General features: G+C 39.0%; 1 protein-coding gene and 3 pseudogenes across 2 annotated transcripts in view; 3 read left to right on the top strand and 1 right to left on the bottom strand.

Moving 5' to 3' along the window:
* Positions 1–20,117, bottom strand: part of ADIPOR2 (adiponectin receptor 2) — a 66,002-nt gene extending 45,885 nt beyond the window's left edge. Inside the window, exon 1 of one of the 2 annotated variants that reach the window (XM_033116393.1) lies at positions 19,940–20,117. The gene's annotated coding sequence lies outside the window, so the exon portion shown is untranslated. Of the gene's footprint in view, positions 1–19,652; positions 19,862–19,939 lie in introns of those variants that run through there. The other variant, XM_033116394.1, reaches the window with a different exon arrangement.
* Positions 3,844–4,630, top strand: LOC117028874 (U1 small nuclear ribonucleoprotein C-like; annotated as a pseudogene).
* LOC117028872 (ATP synthase subunit g, mitochondrial-like) lies at positions 9,498–9,805 on the top strand (annotated as a pseudogene).
* On the top strand, positions 14,856–16,487 carry LOC117028162 (protein SDA1 homolog; annotated as a pseudogene).
* Positions 20,118–25,972: the final 5,855 nt, after the last annotated feature.

The raw sequence follows: 25,972 nt of genomic DNA, 5'->3' as shown, positions 1-25,972 counted from the left end.
CGATTCCCACATGGGCCAGTGGGCTCTCAAAAGTTCGATTCCTCGACTCCCTCAAGGGATGGTGGGCTCCGCCCCCTGCAACTAAGATTGAACACGGCACCTTGAGCTGAGCTGCCGCTGAGCTCTCGGATGGCTCAGTTGGTTGGAGCGCGTCCTCTCAACCACAGGGTTGCCAGTTCGACTCCCTTAAGGGATGGTAGGCTGCTTCCCCAGCAACTGGACCTGGAGCTGAGCTGCGCCCTCCGCAACTAAGACTGAAAGGACAACAACTTAAAGCTGAACGGCACTCTCCACAACTAAGACTGAAAGGACAACAACCTGACTTGGGAAAAAAAAAGTCCTGGAAATACAGTGTTCCCCAATAAAGTCCTATTCCCCTTCCCCAATAAAAAATATATTAAAAAAAAAAAAAACATACAACGGAGTATATCATTCAGCTATAAAAGGGAACGAAGTTCAGATTCTTGCTACAACACGGAGAACAGAGATTAACAGAGCTGGGAACAGGGAGTAATTGGGAGTTATTGCTAATGGTTAGAGTTTTTGTTTTAGGTGACGGAAAAGTTTTAGAATAGATATCAGTGATGGTTATATAACATTATGAATGCACTTAATGCTACTGAAATTGTAAACTTAAAAAAGGTCAAAAATGATAAACTTCATGATATGTATATTACCATAAAAAAACAGCAATAGCAGGCTGGCCTGGTGGCTCAGGCGGTTAGAGCTCCGTGCTCCTAACTCCGAAAGCTGCCGGTTCGATTCCCACATGGGCCAGTGGGCTCTCAACCACAAGGTTGCAGGTTCGATTCCTCGAGTCCCGCAAGAGATGGTGGGCTCCGCCCCCTGCAACTAAAATTGAACACGGCACCTTGAGCTGGGCTGCCACTGAGCTCCTGGATGGCTCAGTTGGTTGGAGCCTGTCCCCTCAACCACAAGTTGCCGGTTCGACTCCCACAAAGGATGGTGGGCTGCACCCCCTGCAACTAGCAAAGTAACTGGACCTGGAGCTGAGCTGCGCCCTCCACAACTAAGACTGAAAGGACACAACTTAATTTGGAAAAAAGTCCTGGAAGTACACACTGTTCCCCAATAAAGTCCTGTTCCCCTTCCCCCAATAAAATCTTTAAAAAAAAAAAAAATAGTAATAGCAGCTACAACATATTTAGTGCTTACTATATGCCAGGCACTGTGTCTTTTAAATAATATACAAGAATTAACTCATTTAAAACCCTATGAAATGGGCACTATCAGAATCCCCATTTTATAGATGAGAAAGTAAAGCAAGACACAGTTTGAGTAACTAACACCAACTAGTAATTGGAGAGCAAGAATTTGAATCCAGTAAGTCTCACTCCTGGTGCTCTTAACCTATGCACTTCTATAATTTTATTAATACATGATTAATATCAGCAAAGAAGAACTCAATTCATTGATTCTTATTTGGGGAATAAATAAAAAGAAAAAATTATTTTGAAACATCAAATTAACATTAAAATTGAGTGTATAATGGAGATAGAAATGTATTTCAAAACACATGCTGGGCCCACAGCTGATAAAGAAAAAAGACAGCAAGTTAAAGTTTTAAGAACTGTGAGGTCAGATAATCAAGGTTACATTTCAGGAAAATTGACTATAGTACTATTTGCCTCTTTATCCAGTGAACTTTATGTTGATGTAAAAAATACATTCAGAAAAGCATAAAAAGTGCATGAAATTCAAAGTATAAATGATGTGTAACCAGCAAGAAACAACATTCTAGAACCCAGAGGACCCCTCCCCCATCACTGTGTTGGTTTTTTTAAGTGTTGACTTTAAGAGGCCAAACCTGTTTCCTTGCCAGTTCATGTGATAGGAATCTTCTAGCTAGGTTCTCTAAAGACTGAAGCCAGTCAGGGTAACACATCTAGTACTTCTTTTAGTGATTAAAAAGGAAAAAGGTAGCTACGTAGTATTCAAAAGAAATTCAGGTATCTTTAATATTCTTGCTGGTCCCATTGTCGAAATAAAATATTCCATCCTAAAAATATTCCCATTCTATTATTAGTAGTTCAGATCTGTATCCACCGTATTTTACTTCACATTGAAGTCTGAAGTAAGAGGTAATAAGAAACACAATATACCGATACCTTCGTGTAGAACATTTCGTTTGTACCACTCAGGTTTCCAATCAAGGAAAAGCATGAACTTAATACCAGAAATCTCATTAACCATGCACCAACTTCAAACGCATACTTCAGTGTGGGCTGATAGACTATACTGGAATAACTTCAGTACACAACTTTCAAGTCACCTTGAAATTAGCTACTTTTGCCTTAGTGGAAGCCAACAAAACCATTGGACATATTTCGTAGCCTGTCATCTGCCGCTGAATAATCTAATTATATTAAGTTGGTGCAAAAGTAATTGCAGTTTTTGCAATTTTTAACCTTTTAAACCGCAATTACTTTTGCACCAACCTAATAGAACTAGAAAGTGATGTCACTAGACTTAGACTACTACACCCCACTTACCGTGTGCCAATCAATAGGAAGGGACATGACACCGCCGGCCCTTAGAATTTTAAAACTTAATGTCCTAATTTTTAACAACTTCATGGCAGATGGCTTCTTAATTTGTAAAAGAGTTAATAATCTCTACTTCATTTGTGATTGTGAGGACTAAATAAGCTAATAAAGGACCAAGAATTAATTAAAATCATGTCTTGTAGAATGGAATCACTAGTGAGAAAGCCTACCCACACACTGAGCCCTGGACAGTTCAAATAGCAGTAGTCACATCTGAAGATTCCAAAGCTTCTGATCACAAAAAAAGACTAATGACAAACAGATATTTTAAAACGTCAGCTTAATGTCATGACATCCTAAATTTCTGCATTTCCCTTTGGTTTTGGTTTGGAAGAAAGGAGGCACCCACATTATAAGAAAGAATTTGCAAAGTATAAATTTAACTTTTAAAATAAATGGCTGAAGCCTTAGCTCATAATCATATAATGAGCAGGAAAAGTATGGAAATAACAAAATCTACACAACCAATATTTAGTCTTCTTTCATTAAGTAATATGAAAAACTGAATCCAATGCATAATGATTTCAAAATATGTAGTGGGTTCAATTCTTTCTCTTACCAAATGTAAATCATGCAGTCATTCAAAACATTCTGAAAAGTCTCCAGGGAGGGCGATCTCCTACATGGGCTTCTTCAAATGTTTAATAGCCCTTCAAGTCTAGAAATCACTGTGACTCCTTCAAAGGACATCATCGTTTCGTTCAGTTCTCTACAGAAATGGTGATATCTACTGATATGCTGCAAACCACTATTAATTCAAGGTTCGACTCATCCAGATTAAATAATTCTTACTCATTTAACGTTTCCATAAAGGATCCATTTTCTAATTTCTGCTCATTTCCTGGGGGCTTTACTAGAGTCTACCAAATTCTTTTCTATCCTAACTAGAGTAAAAAGTTCAGAATTAGATACAATATTACTAAATTTTTAAAATAATTACTTTACAATTATTACCATGTGATACATGATGCAAAATATACATGTAAAATGTAAGACTAACACACTATTAATTTAGGCATCTATAGTAAAGTTTCTCCCAAATTTCTTAATTTTTATTTGTATAATTTTTATTAACTATGATGAGTTAGCTTTTTTGTTTTAAATAATTAACTACATGATTTTTATTCTGTTTACCTATTGAAGTTTCTCATTTTACAAAAGAGGAAATTAAGAAAAGTAAAGATTCTACCAAGGAATCTATGACAATGACAATATACAGCTTATAAAGAATTTTCATATCTCTCCTCTTGTAATTCTTTCAAAAACTCTAAAGTAGATGGGACCTGACTTGACGAAGTTCATAAAAATTCAAGGGAAATTTTGGTATAACGAACAGTACCTTGTATGTAGTATAAAGTAAATGAGTCTACAGGTTCCACTGCGATGTAAATTCTTGTTCTGTCATTTAACTTACCTAGACTAAGCTCTCTCATGTCACAAGAGGAAAAATATTTACCTCAATGCTTTAGAGAGGACCACGTAGATTACATAAAATACCTTAACCTGGAAGTGGCCAAGAGCCTGCAAAGCAACATGCACGCATCTCACTCGTGACTCTCCATCTGTGAAAAGGGCACACAGCAGTGGTAGGAAACACCAAGAGAATGTGAAAGACTACTATCAGAAACGGATGCAAGGGCAGATGCATCAGAGCCTGATGGACAGAACCGTAGTATTTCAACAAGGAAAGACACCTCCTACTCCATTCTCTGCTCCTCCTCGTGCAGGGGCAATGATCCCACCTCCCCCCAGCCTCCTGGGTCCTCCTTGCCCTGGTATGATGCCAGCACCCTATATGGGGGGCCCTCCCATGATACCAATGAAGGGCCCTCCTCCTCCTGGGATGCTGCTCCTGGAATGAGGCCACCTATGGAAGGCCACATACCAATGATCCCGGGGCCCCCAATGATTAAGATCTCCCCCATCCCATAATGGTACCCACTCAGCTGGGAACGACTGGAGCAGACAGATCAAGACAGGGGAGCCTCTTTCTATCAGTTTTATATTACTTGTTCTACTTCACCAGGAAAGCATGGCGCTGCGACTCTGGGAGTTTTGTATGACAGGGAAGAGTCGCTGCCCCTTCCTACCAAAAAGAAAAGAATCATTTGTGAGGGGGGTGGTGGGACAGAAAAGCAATTTTCATTTGTGTTGTGAAATGTGCAAATTGTCAACTCTGTTATTTATATATATATATATATATATATATATATATACACACACACATATATATATGTCTTATACTTAACTTTTAGAATGCATTCAAATAACTGCATCCAAGCAAGTGTAAAACCAAGACTCAAATCTAGGCCTTACTTGTAAATATAACCACTTTTCTGCTTCCTTTTCACAAGAAAATTTCTCAAAGAGGAGTCTGTAGTTGCCATCTCCACTCCCAAACCTCACATTCTCATTCCATCTCCCATCTCATTCCTCTCCACAATCTAGCTTCTATTCCCATGAGACCACAGCTGACAAGGTCACACCGACGAACTCCTTATTACCAAATCTAGAGGATACATATCAATGATTCCCAAATATTTACCGCTGGCTCGAACCTCTCACTGAACTCCAGGATACTGCTATAACTCCTCACCAAGAATAAGATCTCTTATCTACATGGATGTCTACCTAGTACCTCAAACTTAACAATTAGAACTCATGATTATCCCACCAAACCGGCTCTCCCCTCCGGTCTGACCTATTTCAACAAACTGCACTACCAATCTTCTAATAGCTCAAGTCCTCCTGAGAAAAGAGACATCACCTTCTGTCTTCTTTACTCCTATATTCCTAGCACCTAAAATAGCAACTGGCACACAATAGATGTATTCAGTAAATATTTGCCAAAAAAATGAATGAGGAATTTCTACTCACACTTCAATAAGTTCAGGGGCAGAAATTAATTTCCCTGACCTCCCCAGGCTCCTGACACTAACTCCTTTCTTCTCATGTATTAATGTTTCTATTATACTACCTGCCAGAATTCATTGCATTTATCTGTTTACATGCCTGTCTTTCCTTCCTGAACTGTGCGTGTTCTTAGGGTCAGGAAGCCCTCTTTAGAATCAATGTTTTTGTCCACAACACCAAGCATGGTTTAGAATGCAAAGTAGGAGCTCAAAAACCTTCGCTGGATGAGGATGAGGAACAAGGAGGAGAACAGCTAATACGCACTGAGCGTATATTACAAAGAACATTTCCTGTGGACTATCACTTTAATTCTTACAACAATCCTGGGAGATAGATAACGATTACTTCCTCCATTTTAGAAACTACAAAACACCCCGAGGTTATAAATACCTTGCCTGAGTTAACTATATTAATAGGTGGCAATCTAATCCACCTAATCAACCTAGTCTGCCTAACACCCAAGTCAATGCTCTTTAAAACCCTGTTTGCCTGACCCGTAAGCTGTTCTCAAATACATGACAGCACTTAAATGCCAAAACAAGAAGTTTCAACACTGATAGTACCTTGTACTTTATTTTACATCAATGTTGAAAATATTAAGAAACAGTAAAGAAATGGACAAAATGAAGCCTTGCTACTCACCAGAAGCAATAAAACAATTGATTGAAATTGGAATTCTTCCCAAATACTTAAAACATATCTGAATAGAAAAATGTCAAAACAAAACTGATAACTGAAAAATCTATGTAACTGATAAAATGGGGAAAGTTCCCAGCCATTGTACTGACACAGCTCTTTTAAAGAATGGTACAGCTGATAACTGACGAGGAACACCACCTAGATTGGTAAGACAGGCATTCTCAAGCCTTCATGTTCATAAAATCGTAACTGCTACGATCACAAAGAAACATTTCAAATCAAACAGCAGTTTATTTTTTAAAGATTATCTTAAAGATATAAAGACAGGCAACACTTTGTATCATTTACACTATTTTTTTCATAGCATAAAGAAGGCCAACTCTTAAGTAAAATCACATGGAACCTGTTCTAACTCACTGCCCCACTCCATTGACCAACTTTCCTGAGGGAAAAACCAGGCAAATCTTACCATCACGTGAAGTAGAGCTGGAGGAAAAGGCAGCGAACGTCTATCACACTGCTGGTCTCTTGTACCCATGGGAAAATACCCAATGGGAATCTTCCTGACCTCCCCAGGTGATAAAAAGATGCCAAGTGTTATTTGCTGAGCTGCTTCTTTAGGCCTTTCCACCAGATAATCCAGTCCAATTCAGCCATTAAAAACCCTTCCACAGTTTGCCAAAATTCATACAACTGTACATCTAAAAGCGGGTGAACTTTACTGCGTGTAAACTGTACCTCAATAAATTTGACTTTTTAAAAATCTGACAAATACCACAAACATGACCAAAAAAACTTTTTAATCCTCAGTAAAAAACATTTGAATTTGTTTTGTCACATCCCCAAAAGTTAAAAATCAAGTTCTAAGGCTTTAAAACACAAGGAGTTGGAGAAAGACACTGGACTTTCTGAGGTTTTTAAGTTTTAGGACTCCTGGTTCTGAAAGTATGATATGACCATCTCAAGAAGTATAACGAACTTGTCTTTCAAGAACTCGAATTGTCTCAACTGCATTCAGTTCAAAATAAGTCACTCTACATTATCACAAAGTAGCACTATGAAAGAACTACATGTAATATGCAGTTTAAAACTCTAAGCAGATAAAAAAGCTTACATTGTTTCATTCAATATGAGAAACCACATCAAATCAAATGCCCCAAACTTAAATCAATTCCCTGAAAAGCAGGTGTAGAAGTAAAATAATCCTATTACTATATTCTAGTAAATTAAGATTTTTTTAACTTATCTATAGTCCATAAATTGACTACCTTTTTATTTCTTGCTAAAAAAACAAAACACACAAAAAAAACTATAAGCAGATTTCAAGTATGGTGGAGTTTAATAAAATTAAGCTAATCATTTAACAAATATTTATTATATATTTATTCTGTGCCAGGAACTATTCTAGGGACTAATGACGATTTAGTAATGAACTAAAAACAAAATAGGCTCCATTTTACTAAAAAGTTTTCTTTCTAATACAAATACACAAATATAATAAAGCTTACATAGTCAAATTATTTAGTCCCTAATGCTTTCAGAGACTCAGTGAAATTTTAACCAAAACCAAACATGCCCTGAGCAATACAAGCAGTCCCCCTTTATCCGCGGGGTATACATCCCAAGACCCCCAGTGGACGCCTGAAACCACGGATAGTACTGAACCCTATATAGGTCTGACAATTAAGTTCGTGAACTTGTTGCACCGATGTTGCTAACCTTTTTTGCTATCAGAGAGATTAATCCATTATGAATTTGTACCAAATGGACAGTTAACCAAGTTGACTATTTGGAACTGTTGAAAAGGCTGCGTGAAAAAGTTAGACAACCTGAACTTTTCGCCAACAATTCATGACTCTTGCATCACGACAATGCACCAGCTCACATGGCACTGTCTGTGAGGAAGTTTTTAGCCAGTAAACAAATAACTGCATTGGAACACCCTCCCTACTCACCTGATCTGGCCCCCAATAACTTCTTTCTTTACCCGAAGATAAAGGAAATATTGAAAGGAAGATATTGTGATGACATTCAGGACGTCAAGGGTAATACGAGGACAGCGCTGATGGCCATTCCAGAAAAAGAGTTCCAAAATTGCTTTGAAGGGTGGACTAGGTGCTGGCGTCACTGCATAGCTTCCCAAGGGGAGGACCTCGAAGGTGACCGTAGTGATATTCAGCAATGAGGTTGGTAGCACTTCTTCTAGGAGGCGTTTGCAAACTTAACTGTTAGACCTCATAGTTACCTTTCTCAATATCACAATCAGAAATCTAGAAATAAAATTCGCATCTACAAACTTTCCCAATATTGCTAAATTTCACTAAACCAAAAGGCCTTCTTTCAACTACTAATATGAAAGAAAACAGAAGAAAAACGTAGAATATATCTCTTATCTGCACGCCTCACAGCAACTCTTCTCAGACTAAAAATGCAGCTAAAATCCTCTCAAGTGGTTTCTATCAAGCACTTCAGAAAGTTAAGACTCAAATTTATAAATCGATTCTCCTAAAATCAAAATTAAGTCTCAAACTTCAGAACATATGTATGATCACAGCAACTGGATGACTAAATATATGTATTCTTAAGTTTCAAGTATCAAAATGTCAATCCAACATCTGTTTATCTAGTTTCCAAAGTCTGTAGATATTAAACAGCAATGCAAAAACCAACAATCTTGTTTTCTCATCAGAGTATATCCTCAAACTGCAAAATATGCTCTGTATCTATCTGCATTTCTAGGTTCTGTTTCTGGATCAAGTAATCAACCAATCACATACTCTGGCCCAGAAGTCACAAACTTGAACATGTGAAACAGCCTGATGAAAAGACAAAAAGGCTGTTACTGTGTTGAACTGAAACCTCTTAAAGATTTACAATTCAAATTTAAAACACACACTGTTAACCAGTGCTAAGTTAACTGGCTTTGCATATAAAAATTAAATTAGATCCCTGCTTCACATCATATACCAAAAAAAATTTTTTTCTGGCAGAATCAAGACCTAAATATAAAAAACCAAATGTCCAAAACTTTTAGAAAGAAATATGGGAGACTCTTAATTACCTTGGTAATGGAATAAATTTCTTAAATAAGACACAAAAGATGCAAACCAATAAGGAAAATAGTTATAAATTTGATGATCATTTCTATTCAAAACAAACCATATAAAAAGTTAAAGGATAAGCCAGAGACTGGGAGAAGATATTTGCAATTCACTTTACAGACATAACCAGAATATAAAATCAACTCCCAACATCAATTTCAAAAGACAACCCAATTAGGAAGGGGTAAGGAAGGAGAACAGCCCACTCAAGAAATCGAAACCTGAATAGTTTACAACTCAACATTTAAAAACATGCTGGACTTTCCATTCTAGAACCATGGCCCAGTTTGTCCGAAACCTCGCAGAGAAGGCCCCGGCACTGCTAAACACTGCTGTGACTTACTGGATGCCTCGACTGGCCACATTTTGACACTATGCCAAGGTTGAGCTGGTTCCTCCAACCCCTGCTGAGATCCCTACAGCTATTCAGCGTTTGAAAAAAATAGTCAATAGTGCTCAGACTGGTGGCTTCAAACAGCTCACAGTGAGGAAGCTCTGCTGAATGGTTTGGTGGCCCCTGAGGTGTGGATGTAGTTTTATGTCGGCGAGATCATAGGCAAGCGCGGCATCATTGCTATAATTTAATGTTTGAAGACCAATCGTTAACATCTGTTTCCTTTGGGTTTATTATTCAAATGTTCTTGGACCATGTGTGATCAGACTGGTACTTGAATAAAATATGTCAAAATCAAAATAAATGAATAAATAAATAAAAACCATGTTCAATCTCATAATTAATCAAGAAAAAGTAAAATTAAGACGATGTGATATCATTTCACACTCATCTGATTTGTAAACATGTAAAAATCTTGACGTATGCCATGGATCATAAGGATCTGGAAACAGGAATTCTCATTCTCATGCCAAAAAAAATGCAAAGCGACCGATTTTGGAGAGCAATTAGGAAGTATCTCCATACCCTCCAACCTAATAATTCCATTATGAGTAATTTACCCGGGAGGACTTCATGTCTAACTTAGTGTGTGTACACACACACACACACACTTCCCAAAATATTTCTCCTTACAGCCCGCAATACAACCTGACATTTTTCTATCCTATTTTAATTCCTAAACTGGTTTCACAACCCATTAATGGCTCCCAACATGCAGTTTGAAAACTTGCCTGGCTATAAAAAAAGAATGAAATCTTGCCATTTGCAACAACATGGATGGACCCAGAGGGTATTACGCTAAGTGAAATAAGTCAGACTAGGACAAATACCACATGACCTCACTTACAGGTGGAATCTAAAGAACAAAATAATCGAAACAAACAAAACAGAAACAGACTCAGGTACAGAGAACAAACTGATGGTTGCTAGATGGGAGGGGGGTTGAGGAGCTGAGTGAAAAAAGTGAAGGGATCAGGAACTACAAATTAACCACAAGGATGTAAATTACAGCACAGAGAATAGAGTCAATAATGTTGCAACAACTATGTATATAGTGCCAGGTATATAGGTAAGACTAATCAGGGGGATCACTTCTTATATTTAAATATCGAATCACTATACTGTACACCTGAAACTAATATAATACTGAATGTCAACCATAACTGAAAAAAATAAATTAAAAAAAGAAAGAAAAACTTGCCAAAGATCTTAAATATGTACACAAGAATTCCTAATCAGGAGTATTCAATGTAGTGACGAGACAAAAATTCTGAGATGTCCTAAATTAAATTATAGCCAGCCGGACAGAGAAAGAGACAAGATTAGTTCATCAGTTGTGGGCCAACTAACAAAAGACTGCTCATATTCCTGAATGTATGTTGGAGCTTTGAATAAACTTCCACCAGACCACCAGACCCCACAGCATCTCACTTAAGCATGAACTTTCAGGACTGTTGCCCAGCACCAATCAAAAGTAGTAAATATTTCTTCCTTAAAGACTGTGCACCTATCCTAGAACTGTCCCCCACCTTCACCTTTTCCTGCCCCCTTATCTGTAGCCAATGTAAGTTTCTTTCAAAACAACTTACACCTTTATTTCCCAAAACATAATGCATGAAAGAGCCTGTCAACTTCAGGACGGGAGGACAGGTTGCCTTCTCCACCTCGCCCTGCTGCTGGTGGTTTAGCCTGCATGGCCCAGGACCTGTCCTTTCCTGGCTAACATGTGACTCAGTAAGACCTTTCTTTCAGAAAAGCTTTCTGCCATGAAAAATTTCACCAAACATTTATCCTTACTGCCTACAGTACAACCTGACACTTTTTTACCTAGTATTCTGTTTAACAGTAGCATTGTTTTTAATATTGAGTGTAGGAAACACTTTTTTATTTTTTTAATTTTTTCTTTTTAATTGGGGAATATTGGGGAACAGTGTGTTTTTCCAGGACCCATTAGCTTCATGTCAAGTCATTTTTCAATCCAGTTGTAAAACGGATTTTTTTTTTACAGTGAGGGTACAGCTCACTGGCCCATAACATTGTTTTTAAAACAGGAAAAATTGGAAACAATCTAAATACCTGTCAACATGAGGATAAAGTTAAACTGGCTGTATTCTTATAATAATGTTAACTATACAGCAAATAAAAATCATGACTATAATTAGGTTGAACCATAGAAACTGTCATTTTTGTAGGTCAAAAATGGTACAATACTAACTTCATATGACCCTAAAAAATGTTTCATGAAAAACAAGTTACAGAATAGGCAGAAAATAGTTTAAAGTTTGAAAATATGCAAAGCAATATTATAATTTGTTAATGAATATATTCCTATGAATTACATAAAAACAGGCATTAGGAATAATCAACACCAAATTCAGGATAATTGTTACTTCTGGGAAGAAAGTAAAATAGAATTCAAAAAGATGCTTCTACTGTGTGTGAAATTTTTTTCTTAAAAAAATGGAAAGTATGGGCCTGACCGGTGGCTCAGGTGGTTGGAGCTCCATGCTCCTAAGGCCGAAGGCTGCCAGTTCGATTCCCACACGGGCCAGTGGGCTCTCAAATACAAGGTTGCTGGTTCAACTCCTCGAGTCCCACAAAGGATGGTGGGCTCCGCCCCCTGCAACTAAAATTGAACAGGGCACCTAGATCTGAGCTGCCGCCGAGCTCCCGGATGGCTCAGCTGGTTGGAGCACGTCCTCTCAACCACAAGGTTGCTGGTTCGACTCCTGCAAGGGATGGTGCCCCCTGCAACTAGCAACAGCAAGTGGACCTGGGGCTGAGCTGCGCCCTCCACAACTAAGACTGAAAGGACAACTACTTGACTTGGAAAAAATCCTGGAAGTATGCACTGTTCTCCAATAAAGTCCTGTTCCCCTTCCCCCATAAAATCTTTATTAAAAAAAAAAAAAGTATGGGAAAACGTTAAGATTTAATATAGTTGTGCGGTGAATACATGAATGTTAATTATATTGTCTATATTCTGTATGTTTGAAATATTTTAAGAAAAAAAAAATCTGTTAGCCAAATAAAACATACATCTGCCACCTATATTTGATTCAAACCAACCCCTAAACAAAATTTCTCTCCTTGGCTTAAAACATTAATGCTTAGTCCTTTTTTACCTAGGGCTTCTAGTCAAAAACAAAAACCCAGTTTTTATGTAATGCTCAATTTAAACAGTTCCTTAAAACCTGTCGAGAAGATCTACCCCTGGATAACTGGTCATGTTCCCCCTTCCAGTTTACTGCTATGTATTTTACCATATTTCCATTTTTCCCTTTGCTGCCAAGAAAATTCAAATCTAAATTTTATTCTTAGTCATTAAATTATGCTGCCACTTGGGAACAGAACATATACTTCCTCCTTTTCCTCATTTATTTTTAACATATATTTTATTACACTTCTGGATCTTTTATTTTAAATTACTCGAAATTCTTTCTGGAATAAAACAGGATATAAATAAATTCCTGAAACTAATAAAAAAAAGAATTCCAAGAAAATAAAAAGTAACCCTGCTGTTCCACCACGCTGAAAAGTTTGCACAGCCATTACTTCTTCCCTGACCAAAGGAATGGGTGTGTAGGTACAACTACTATGCATACATGCACACGAAACTACATTTTCAGAACATATAGGATTACAATGAATGTGCTGCCAATGAAAGAAAAATGAGCCAATATACTTAAAAACAAAGAGACAAAAGAAAAAGTCTAGATGGCCAAAATTTAATAAGCTAATTACTTTTGTCTCTTCAAGACCATACACTTTGTATGCTTTGTTTTCTAGTGCATGGATGTTGTGGAAAATACATAGTCCAATAATATGTAACACTGTAAGTCAGCTATAAAGAAAATTCTATTTTCTGTGGTCGTCCATTAAAAAATACCTTTCTCACAGGTATTGTTCTGATGACTGAAGATATCCTGGCTGTTAGTTTCTAGAATTTAGCTTCCCTTTTCCTTCTGTCAGAACACTTACAATGTATAATTAAGCCAAGCTGTAATATCTTTTAGCCAGCACACATCTCCTCTATCACATGGTATACTCCAAAACAAAATTCAAAACCATGCGTTACATGAAACAAATCCCCTATTTAATTCACTCCTTAACTTCCAAAACTGACTACTAAATGTACTTATTAAATAGGTTAGGTTCATTATTCCTAACAAATAGGTTCTAGGATATCAATCAGTCTTATTTATCTCATTTTAGAAATAAAGGATGAGGTAGAGAACATATAGCAAGATGACAATGTCATACGGCAATTTTTCAAGTTTATATTTGTGGTCACGAAGACTCTGAAAAGGTTATTCTTAACAAAGTTAAAGCACTTCACTCAGTAAGCCCAAAAGAACACGATCTAATTTAGGTTTTGAACAGACCATTTACTCACTACCTGCTATATCCAGGATTGCTATTAGATATGAAGAAAAGTTACCCGCAAGAAATATATAGTCCACTTGGTAGTCTCCCAGATTCTTTTAACAGGGGTGGCAAAAGAATACTGCTTGCAAGGGCCAAGTAGGGAATCTAACCAGGTGAGCAGCTCTGTCTAAAGGAGTAGTGGGAACAACTACAGAATGTATGCCCCACCTAAAGCATTTCTAAATCAACATCAAAAGAATGCAATCAAAACAAAACTATCTCCCAGTGAGATAGAATATATTGCAAGAAATGTTTAACTGTCAATCAAATAAACAAAGATTAAAAAAAAAAAGGTGGCAATTGCATGGAGAAGCTAGACCTCATCCACACCCACATTTCTGGTGAGATTTTACACTGCTGTGACCTTTCTGGATGGCAGTATGGTAATATACATCAAAACGAAAAATGTATTTCCTCAACCCAGGAATTAGCCTCAGGCAGTTACCCTCAAGAGTCCATTAGCATGCAACAATTGTACATCCAATGCATTTACGTACAATACACACTAAGTAATCTAAATATCCAGCAATAGAAACACTATTAAATTATGGCACACCCACACAATAAAACACTAAAGGACTATTCAAATGAACAGAGTAGATGCAGATGCATTGACCTGGAAAGCTATCCATGAATATGAGTTTTAAAGCATATTACTATAAGCCAAGATAGCGCCACCTGCTGAGCTCCCAAGGGCTGTTTCCCCATACACCCGGGAGCATGATTCCAAGCCACAGCCTGAGAAAGGTTGGCTGGTGTCAGGGGTGTGGGTTTTCTGAGAACTGCTCACTGTGACTGCACACTGCAACCAACATGCCCAGCAGAAACAAGCACCAGCTACCCAGCAACCTGCAGCAGTTACAGAACAAAGTGGACTCTCTGGCCTGCACTCAGGAGTATCTACAGCAGAATGTTCACTACAAATCCAACGTGGAGATTTTCAAATTGCAACCAAATACACCCCGCAAAGAACTGGCAAAGCTGGTGACGTTTATGGCATAGATTGGTCACTACTGCCCAGAACACCTAGATACTTTTCCTCAAGAGCTGAAAGATTTGCTCTACAATTACACTATCTTGAATCCAGATCTCCCAATAACATTTTGCAAAGCTTGAATCTCTCAGAAGACTCTCATCGATCCATCAGGTTGGCTAGCGCTCTTCTTGGAACTTCTATGTTGCCACAGAAGCATCTAAGATTTCATTTACTCATTTTGTGACAAGTGAGAAAAAAAGTGCAAACTACAAGAATTAAGTGAATACAATATCACAGAATTTCATGTACACAGGTCAAGGGACAGCGATGCAACTGCAGCCAAACCCTTTGGAAGTGATGACTGAACTCTACAGGAGAAATATCTGAAATGATGCCAAGACTGTCAGTGTTATCACAACTGCATGCTTCTCTAAGGTCACCAAGGTGCTGGTTGCTGCCTTGACATTCTTCCTAGAGAAACAGGAACATGAGAAACAGGACAGCGACTCAGAATGTTAGTGCAGTATGCACAGAGGGACTACAAACACAAGAAAAGGCTGAAAAGGTTATGAAAGTGCTTCAGAAACAAAAGAAAAAATCAGGTGTTTTAACTCTTCAGCTATCCATTTGATTCACAAACCCCAGGAGTTTGCAGAAAAACTACTAAAGTGTCTCAAGAGCTCTAAAGAGACATTTGAAGTGAAGAAATGCTCATGAACTTTATAACCAGATTGGCAGGAATTCATGAGCTTTTTTTCTCTAACCTCTATCCCTTTTTGCAAATTTCTGCAGCAGCAGCAAACAAAAGAGAAGTAACAAGATCCGGGTGCTGCACAAACATCTCACCACCTGGTAGTCCCAAAGACCATTCAGTCATTGCTCGTGACCTTGGCCTCCCACGTTGTCATGGACAAGAACTGTGGGGGAAGTCATGACAGGAGGAATCAGTGCTATGAAAGTTAACAGCTCAATGACTTAAGAACTTCCCAGTATAAAACACACGAAGATAAGAATGTGATGTCTGCTAAAACTTTGATCCAGTTTGTGGGAACACTGAATCCTTAGCTGTTGCAGAAGAAATTCCGGGGTAAAACTAGAGGTATTGACAAAATCAAGAGTGCAAGGATATGGACAATCATATGATACAGATTACAATCGAGGAACATAAGTTCTGGAAGCTGAGAAAGAGGCAGAGAATGCTGAGGACGATAAAGATGGCTGGGGCACAGCAGTCTTAGGAGGATGCTGACAGAAAGTGGGTTGATGAGCACCAGTCTTCTGATGAAGAGCACAAGAAATCTCCAAGAAGCTGACTAGCTTCATGAAAGAGCCAAAATGTCCAGTCAAAAAATAATAAGCTTTCATTCTTTCAGAGAGAAGCAGCTGGCGCTATAAGATAAACTTTTCAAAAAGAGAAAAAGAACGACGTAACTCCCAAGCCAGCTTTCCATTCCAAGGAGAATGCTAAATTTGTGTTGTTAATCTGAAAATTAGTGACTCAAAAATGTTTATTGACATTTAAGTCTAAAAAGCACTATTATTTTGAAAACCACCCAAAAAAGCACACTGCTGAACAATGATTGGTTTGATCCCATTTTTTTTTAAGAAACTGCAACACAAAAAATAAACCTTGGGCCAGCCCGGTGACTCAGATGGCTGGAGCACCCAGCTCTTAACACCGAGGTCGCCTGTTCCGTCCCCACATGGGCCAGTGAGCTGCGCCCTCCACAGCTAAGATTGTGAACAACAGCGCTCCCTGGAGCTGAGCGGCCACGGGCTGCCGTGTGCTGCCAGGAACGGCCGGCAGCCAGCGTGAGCGGCCGGCAGCTGCAAGAGCTGCCGTGAGCTGCTGTGACCAACTAGTGACCAACTAGTTGGCTAACCAGTGACCGACTGCCTCAGCAGGGGGAACGCAAGGCTCATGATACCAGCACGGGCCAGGGAGCTGTGTCCTACCCAACTAGACTGAGAAACGACGGCTTGAACCAGAGGGGTGGGGGCGGAAATAAGCCTTAATATAAACTAGATTTTAATAGCAATGTAACATTATTGGTTCATCAATTATAACAAATATGCCACATTAATGCAAGATGATATTAATAAAGAAAAATGGGGTATGGATATGGGAACTTTCTTTACTACCTGCACACACTTCAGTAAATGTAAAACTGCTCTAAAAATAAAGTATTAATTTTTTAAAAACCTGCATATGTAGACAGATTTGCAAGTAAACATTTGCATATGCAAAGACAACTGGAAAGTTCTATATCAAACTGTTAACAGTAGTTTTCTGCAGATAGTGAAACTGGAAAGAGCACAAGGAGGAATTTTTACATTATATACCTCTGGACTGTCTAAACTTTCTATACTGAGCAGTACTCTAAGGAGAGGCTCTGTGGCATACTGACAGCCTCAGTCCTGCAGCCATACCGCATGTATTCAAGTCCCAGCTCCACCATAAACTGCTGATAAATTTGGGCAGCTCATTTCTCTGTACCTCAGTTTCCTCATCTGTAAATAAGGATAATAGTATTTGTACCCACAGAGCTGCTGCAGGTATTAAATGACAATACATGTAAAGTATTGGAAAACTACCTAGCACGTAGTAAGTGCTCAATAAAATGGTGTCCACTACTACCACCACCACCACCAGCATGATCAAGCATCTATTATTATTCATCATCAAGCATTCATCATTCCTTAACTTTTTTTTTAATCTTGACTAGTAAGACAAATCAGGAAAACTTAGTTCATCAAGTCCCTTTCTAGTGAGATCTTTGATGCAGAAAATACAAACATATTGAAATGCCTAATAAAAATAGCCTGAGATTTTTTTTTAAGCAAATTACAAACCAACACTTAACAATACGTACGAGCTCATTTATATAAAAATAATCACTAACAAATTCTATAAGGATAATCACAAAAGCAAACCTCTCTGAGTAGTGTGATTCTGGATATTTTTTACTTTCGCCTTTATACTTTCCTGACTCATTTTAATTTTCTACATCATTTTTAATAAAATAAAGTAGAAGTCAGATAACTTTTTCTATTAAAAGCCAGACAGTAAATATTTTAGGCTTTGCAGGCCATATGGGTCTCTGTCCCAATTACCCAACTACCGTTGCACCACAAGAGGAACCACAGACAGTATCTAAACGAATGCATATGGCTATGTCCCAATAAAAAGTTAATTTACAAAAACAGGCAGCTGGCAGGACTTGGCCCACAAGCTTAAAGTTCGTCAAACCCTGAAATAAAGACTAGAATTATTTTTATTTTGGAAAACAAAATGCAATGTATAACAAAGAAAGTGCATCAGCTATATTGATACTATTGACTGGAAAAACTCCAACCATTTATTAATTGCATACAAGTCAAGGAACAGAAAAACACAAACTCGGCTCTGAAAATTCTCCTTTCATCCAGTACCCTAATAAGAAGAGAAAATCTGCTACTAAGTAGCCTAATGTCTAAGCAGGAATATACACTGGTGGGTAGGCAGTAAAAATACAAGCTAAAAGAAATGTCTTTCATATTAAACTCACTTTTTTTCAAATTTCGTAATAATTCACCACCAATCAGCTACCACGTGTGGAAGTCCCGAGTACTGATGAAATAATTTCAGTTAAAGGTCATGAGAATCACCATTCTGACAAATTTGTAAGAATGAAAACATCTCTGAACAACTAACAGCACTAGAAATCAAATTTCTATGAAATGAAAAATTAGGAAAGAAAAAAATCTACGTAATGGTAATAATAAATGTTAACGGTGGTGAAAGGAGACATATAGGTGGCCCTTGATATGAGGACACTTCAATCTGCAGAACTGACAAAAGTTTATGATCTCCCCCCAAAAAAATAAAGCTTTGGGCTGAAGAAAATTATTTTTAACATTTCATTGGGAAGAGTTTTGTGATCAAATGATTTTAAATGTGTGCTCGCTTCGGCAGCACATATACCAAAATGATTTTAAATGTTATGACAGATTTCTTAAGAGTTTTCAACGTTTTTTGGGGTGTGAAGACTGTTTTTGGAAGGGATATAATAGGAATAAAGTAAGGCTGAGAAAACCAAAGTCTAAAAATAAAAATATTAAATAATCACTCTACCAAAAAAATTGCCCAAGTCCTGCGATGAAGTCAAATCAACCAGTAAAATCCCAGTTGGACATCTGAATCTTTCTACCAAAATTCACCGCTGGGCCCCACATGAAGTTGTCAAATTCAAGAGGCAAACATTTAAATAAGGTCAGAGCGAGGAGGAGGGTAAAAGTACCCATTAGATTTCAATCCAAACTCTCTCACAGACCCCTACCACGGATTTAAAGCCTGGTACCAGCACTTTTAAAAGAAGCACTGACAGACGGAAAGCTCAGCGGGTCTTGCGTCAACAGCGCAGGCTCCTCGGTCAAGTAGTCTGCCGGAAACGCCACCTAAGAAAGGTGAGGAAATCGTCCCACTCCAGGTACTGTCAAAGTAGCACTCAACAGAACCTTCGAAGCCTGCCACCAAAGAAATTCCTAGAAGTGTTCAAAGAGACGGAAATGAAAGGACAGCAGGATAAATTCTCTCCGTGGGCACCAGGGAAGGGCAAGTGCAGGCGAAGGGAGGGGAGCGAAGGGCTCTGCACCTTTTGCTGGGAGGGGCGAGGCGGGCGGTGGGTGCCAGGCTCCAGTGACAGCGGCTGAAAGGAGGGCAGATCCAGGCCCCTCACAATCCGCCCCTCCGGCCACCGCGCCGCACACCGTGCAGGACAGCGAGTCAGGTTCGGAGGCCCAAGTTCAGGGCTGGGACGAGCGCGCGCTCTCCGGCCCGCGCCCGGGACACTCGCCCCCTCAGCCGTCACCTCCTCCCCGACCCCAGGCTCTATCTCCTCTTCGCCCGGGGAAACGGCGCTCGCACTCCAGAGACCCTCACCCAGAGCTTGTCGCCGCCTCGCCGCACGTCTTGGACTCCTCGGGAAGCACAGCTGAGGGGAGGGGGAGGAGGGGGGGAGCGGAGGAGGGAAGGGGCCCAACCCGGTGTAGCCGCCGCCGCTGCCGCCGCCGCGATACCGCGTCTGGTATAGTGCGCGCGCCGCCGCGACCGCCGCCGCCGCCGCGTCTGCCCGCCTCCACGACCGCACGTCGCCTTGACGCGAATCGCACGAGGCTGTTCAATCCAATAAGACCACACCTCGTGCGCAGCCGCGCTGGCCTAACCGGAAGCCGCTTCTCTGTCAGCCTAGAATCTGGGTGCACCTTGGGAGTTGTGGTTCAGCCAGGAACTCTACCAAAACAGTATTGAGCGTCAAGGGATCGAGAGAAAACAGGGCTCCGCCGACGCTCACATAAATCCCCTTCGTTTCTTTCCCTCCCACCGAAAAGGAAGCAGTTTATATTACAAGAAAAGGGGGCCGCTCTCGCCTGTGGACGCTTTTCCCAGTCTCTATGGATACGGGTTACACTCCTTGAGCAGAAGCCAAAATGTAGGGATTTAGGCTAGATCGTGTGTTTCTGCCAACGGCCAATATATTGTTAGACGTCTGTCTGTGAAAGCTTCGGAAATAAATCCGAAAGCATTAGCCAAATCGTACCCAAAACAAAGATGTTGGCCTTTTATTACCTTAAGGCATTATGATATATTCCCTACTACTTCTAAAAAACAAACGTGAGCCCATTCACTCTTCAAATACATATAATTCAGAACAATTTTAAAGATGTTTTTGATGTAATCGATCAGAAATTATTTCAGCATTAAATATTGTGTCCATTTACCCAGAATGAGTGCTTTTCTACATGTGAGCTATCAATGGAGTTCTAACTTAGAAATCAAGAACAGGTTTGGTTACATACTTATTCCGTAAGCAAAGGAAGTACAACATAGGAGCTAGCATGAAGAAATGTTTTTTTCACATTCACTTCTAAGAGGAATTTATCACACTCTGAAGAGGTAAAGAGCATGAATAAGACAGTCCTACTACTGGTATTTTAGAACAAAGTCCACCCAGTTAAGCTTGAAAGAGACAAAAATTAGTATAAATAAAATTATGGGAACTAAATTTAAAGAAACTAATTCACTTCAAGGAGTAGTTTACATTGAAAATACTACCTTTTTTTGTCAAGTTTACATAGTTTGTGAAAGACATAACAATAATGACACCTGTTTTTCCAGATAGAAGACATAAAGCTTTTGAGATTGAAGTCCAGGAAGATAATCATACACTTCCACAGTACATCAGAAACAGAATACAGGTGTATCTGAATGGAAATTTTGACTCAGTATACCAATTCAGATAGGGCAAAGTTGAGAACAAGAAACTCAGGCTTGGGGCCGGCCCAGGCAGCTGGAACTCTGTGCTCCTAACTCCGGAGGCTGCCGGTTCGATTCCCATATGGAACAGTGGGCTCTCAACCACAAGGTTGCCAGTTTGGATTCCTCCAGTCCCACAAGGGATGGTGGGCAGCACCCCCTGCAACTAGCAATGGCAACTGGACCTGGAGCTGAGCTGCGCCCTCCACAACTAAGACTGAAAGGACAACAACTTGAAGCTGAATGGCACCCTCCATAACTAAGATTGAAAGGACAACAACTTGACTTGGAAAAAGTCCTGGAAGTACACACTGTTCCCCCAATAAAGTCCTGTTCCCCTTCCCCAATAAAAAAAAAAAAAAAAAACTCAGTCTTCATAAGAGTTCTACTAAAGGTGACAGAGCTATGTGTAAAAAAAAAAAAATTAGAAAAGAGATTGTTTAAAGATTTCAGTTCTTTTCCATCCTTCTTTCATTGATTTTGCTTAGACAAAACAAAGTGCTTACTCTAAGAAGCTTCCTCTGGAACACTCCATTGTGTGCTAAAACATGTGAGAAAGAGCCTTAATATTTTCCCACCAAGATTTTACCTATAATTATCTGTCAACTTAATCCCATTCCCAGATCACTACTCCAAGTTGCTGATGCTCACAATGATGAAACAAACCACATGATTTCCTCAAGATGCTCATACCTTTTCAGCTAATGAGGATGTTGCCACCAACCCAACGTGAGGGACATTCCTGAGTCCCCCGTCCATGGCTGCCTTCACCCATATCCCTTACCTAAATACCACCACCAAATGTTCCTAAGCATATTTTTCGGGCTTCTCCCCCCAACTGTACTTCAGCTACTAATCTTCAAAATGTTGTCTTCTGGCAACATCCAAGGGGAATTCACTAAAATTCTATATCCTTCATTGTTAGTTGAGGATCCTTGTAATATGTTCTCTCCATTCTTATGTCACACTTCTCCACAGGAAGGTGGAATCCATCATCTTCTACAACACCAAGAAAAGAGTCCCTCCCACCCCTACTTCCTATACTAGTTACCAGTGACCCAACAGCGCTCTGTGGCACAGCTAGTCTGGTGTATATGGTAATCTCTACAATTATCAGATGTTGTTGACAAGGAGAACTCATAACTGGGTGAGCAACATTCATAATCCAGTTGTGGCCATCCCAGAATGAGGCTTCAATGACACACAATAAAGAGGGTGCCAAAAAAAAACGTATACACATATTAAGAAAGGAAAAACTGTATTAAAATTGTAATACTCAATATACACCAGTAACAAAAGATGAATACAAGTCACATTTGACTCTACAATTACAAGAGGTGCTCAAAGTGGTTACCGTCAGTGTAGTTTTAACACAGTTTTTTCCTTTCTTCAAATGTGTATGAATTTTTTTGGCACTCTCTCTATGTTGCTGAAATGATATTGGACTCGCTATAGGGGCAGACTTAGCTTCCATTATGATATGCAAGCCAATAGCCAATGAGAATTGAAGATGTATCTAAAGCAACACGCAAATGAAGGTAAAGCTTTCAAACTCTAAAGGGTAAAAAAAAAAAAAATCCTCTAGATCCCATTGTGAATTTAAACCTGAGATCGCACTGGTTTTTGTTGCTTCTTCTATAAAGAAAAGAAAAAATGATTTAATGTATTATTTTTCTAATCAGAACAATTACTATTTTTAAGAAGAAAAAAGGATAAATTATTCTGCTAGTGAAAACCAAAATTAGTAGTCTTCTTTGAGAGAACTGTGTCTATGACTTTTCAAAAAAAAAAAAATTACAATGGGAAATTAACAGCTTCATTATTACAAAATACTCAAAATTAGCCTAAAGGCCAATATGGAAGATGGACCATAAAAAAGACACCCCCCCAAAAAAAAAAAGAGCAACGATTGTCAACATATATACAACTGTGGTTGTATTATATATATATGCTTTAGGAGAAGCAAAACTTCCTTCTACCCTATTAAATTCTGTGACTAGCCTAAGAATTAAACAGATATAAGAGATTAACAGGAAAAAAGCTTACATATTTATTTAACATTTTTATCTACACACAGGAGTCTTCAGAAGGAAAATGAAGACAGGAGAAGCAGTTAGCCCCAAACACTTATATATCTTTTTATACAAAGAATGAAAAAATTGTGAGGATGTGACAAGACAAGGGGGCTTGGGCTAGGGACAGTAAATTGAGGGATAATGATTAGGAAATATACAGGGAAACTAATGGAAGATCAGGGTTACTTTAATAGTTTTGTTTGTACAGGTCCATTTTGGTATCAATTTCCAGTCTCTGGTGATAATGTCAATGTAAGAACATCCAAACTTGTAGAGAACTTTTATAAGAGTTTATTTGAGTTTATTTGAGCCAGACAGAGGATGTATCTGAAAGCAAGATCTCAATACACTGAGAAAAATACCTCAGAGAATGGCAGTTTGCAGTTTCTTTGGAATTAAGGAAGAAATGTAGGTAAGATTTCATGAAGGCAAGGCAGAGATTGGATTACAGGATAGTTAACAAGATTATAAGCCTTTTGAGGGTGGTTAGTCTGAAAAAGAGGATTACTCTGGCATTTCAAAGGTGTATAAATCTAGATACACAAGAACAATGGACGGGGCTTGCTTAAAGCAAAGATAAACCTTTTACTAAAGATGTTATATGCCTATTCCATGACTACCCACCATGACCTGCCCAGAAAGGAATTTGTGAACAGATCACACTGTAAGGTTACTTTCAGTTAGATTTATTACAGCTCCTTTTTCATCCACAATAAAAATATTCTTTGGGGCCGGCCCGGTGGCTCAGGCGGTTGGAGCTCCGTGCTCCTAACTCCAAAGGCTGCCGGTTCAATTCCCTCATGGGCCAGTGGGCTCTCAACCACAAGGTTGCTGGTTCAATTCCTCGAGTCCCGCAAGGGATGGTGGGCTCGGCCCCCTGCAACTAAGATTGAACACGGCACCTTGAGCTGAGCTGCCGCTGAGCTCCCGGATGGCTCAGTTAGTTGGAGTGCGTCCTCTCAACCACAAGGTTGCCAGTTCGATTCCTCGACTCCCACAAGGGACGGTGGGCTGTGCTCCCTGCAACTAACAATGGCAACTGGACCTGGAGCTGAGCTGTGCCCTCCACAACTAAGACTGAAAGGACAACTTGACTTGGAAAAAAAAAAGTCCTGGAAGTACTCACTGTACCCCAATAAAGTCCTGTTTCCCCTTCCCCAATTAAAAAAAAAAATTCTTCTCAGATGATTGATATATTGAATGAAAAAGAGGCTTTGGCTAAAAATAAATGATATAATAATACAATAATATATAAGTATAGTTTACATTCTTTCTCCCTAAATATAACTGAACACTTTTTCACACTGATTCGTTTTCAAGGATTCTGCCCATTCACCCATCTTTGAGAGACCATGCTGTGGTTTTCCCTGATCAGATTATTGTTTAGTAACCTGAAAAGACTTCTGAAAACTGCAAAAATAAAATAAAATAAAAAATAAATGCTACAGATTTATTCAAGGGTCTCAGAGTGTGCAAACCAGAAACACAATTAGGCAAAACTCAGAAGTATTCTGAACAAGAAAGAAACATTAAGAATTCTTATAGTAACAAGTGCATTCTTGAGAATAACAAATAATTCTTAGCCTTGGGATTGGGTCAAGACAGCTAGTCTATCAGGTGGTCTGACTGATGGATGCCATAGATCTGGTCACATCTGTGGGGTAGTCTGCAGATACAAGCATTCTTTCCTTAGTCCTTCAGGGGATACTCAGAGAGTTATTTGGAGGTTTGATGTATATTCAGACCTTGACACAGGACTGGAAAGTTCAAAAGTTTAAGTTCCCAAACTGGTTAGAACAAGAATAGAATCATTTCCTCAGATGTTAACTAAACTTATTGATCATTTTGCAATATATGCATATATCAAATCATTACATTGTTGAAGGGGAATAGAGTTTGCCATCTCAAAATATGCCTCTTTGAGAACATAGATTATTTTAGGCTGGCTATTTTTAAGAAACAGTACACAAGGGCAAAACGCTGAAATGCCAAGTAGAAGTTACTCTTTGTAAGGGAAACCTCCATTTGTAGGAGTGTTCCCCTCACTGTACCAGGCCTGCCTTCACTATCAATATTATCAATGTTGTTTGCTGTGCTGATCCTATCACCTCCCATAACTGACTCTCCACTCCCAGCATCTTCTTTTGTCTTCAGCTGAAGGTGGTATTTAAGGTGTTGGCTTCCACCATTTTGAAGAATCACTCAGTTTTTCTTGGTGCCTCCCAGGTCTACATGAGGTATACATGTTATTAAACTTTGTTTTGCTCTGGCTAGTCTGTCTCATATCAATTTAATTATTAGACCAGCCAGAAGAACCTAAAAGGATAGAGGAAAATTTTTCCTCCCTGACATTGCACACCTCAAACTTACACAATGTTAGATGTCAATTATATCTCGATAGAAGTGGGTGAAAAAAGAAAAAAAAAAAAAACAGAATGTTCTCTTCCTGATATGAGGTAGGTACCTTTCCCATGGAAAATTTTATTACCTGTTTTTAGGTAGAAAGGGTGAGAGCTAACAGCCCTTCTTGAGTTTGCCATTTCTCAAGTGATTTTGAAGCAGGGCCCGGGCGGCACCCCCACAG

The sequence above is a fragment of the Rhinolophus ferrumequinum genome, chromosome 10 (genome assembly GCF_004115265.2).
Source record: "Rhinolophus ferrumequinum isolate MPI-CBG mRhiFer1 chromosome 10, mRhiFer1_v1.p, whole genome shotgun sequence".
In the NCBI taxonomy this organism is placed as follows: Eukaryota; Metazoa; Chordata; class Mammalia; order Chiroptera; family Rhinolophidae; genus Rhinolophus; species Rhinolophus ferrumequinum.
The sequence above is the reverse complement of the archived record's forward strand: the minus strand, read 5'-3'. Positions and strand labels throughout refer to the sequence as shown.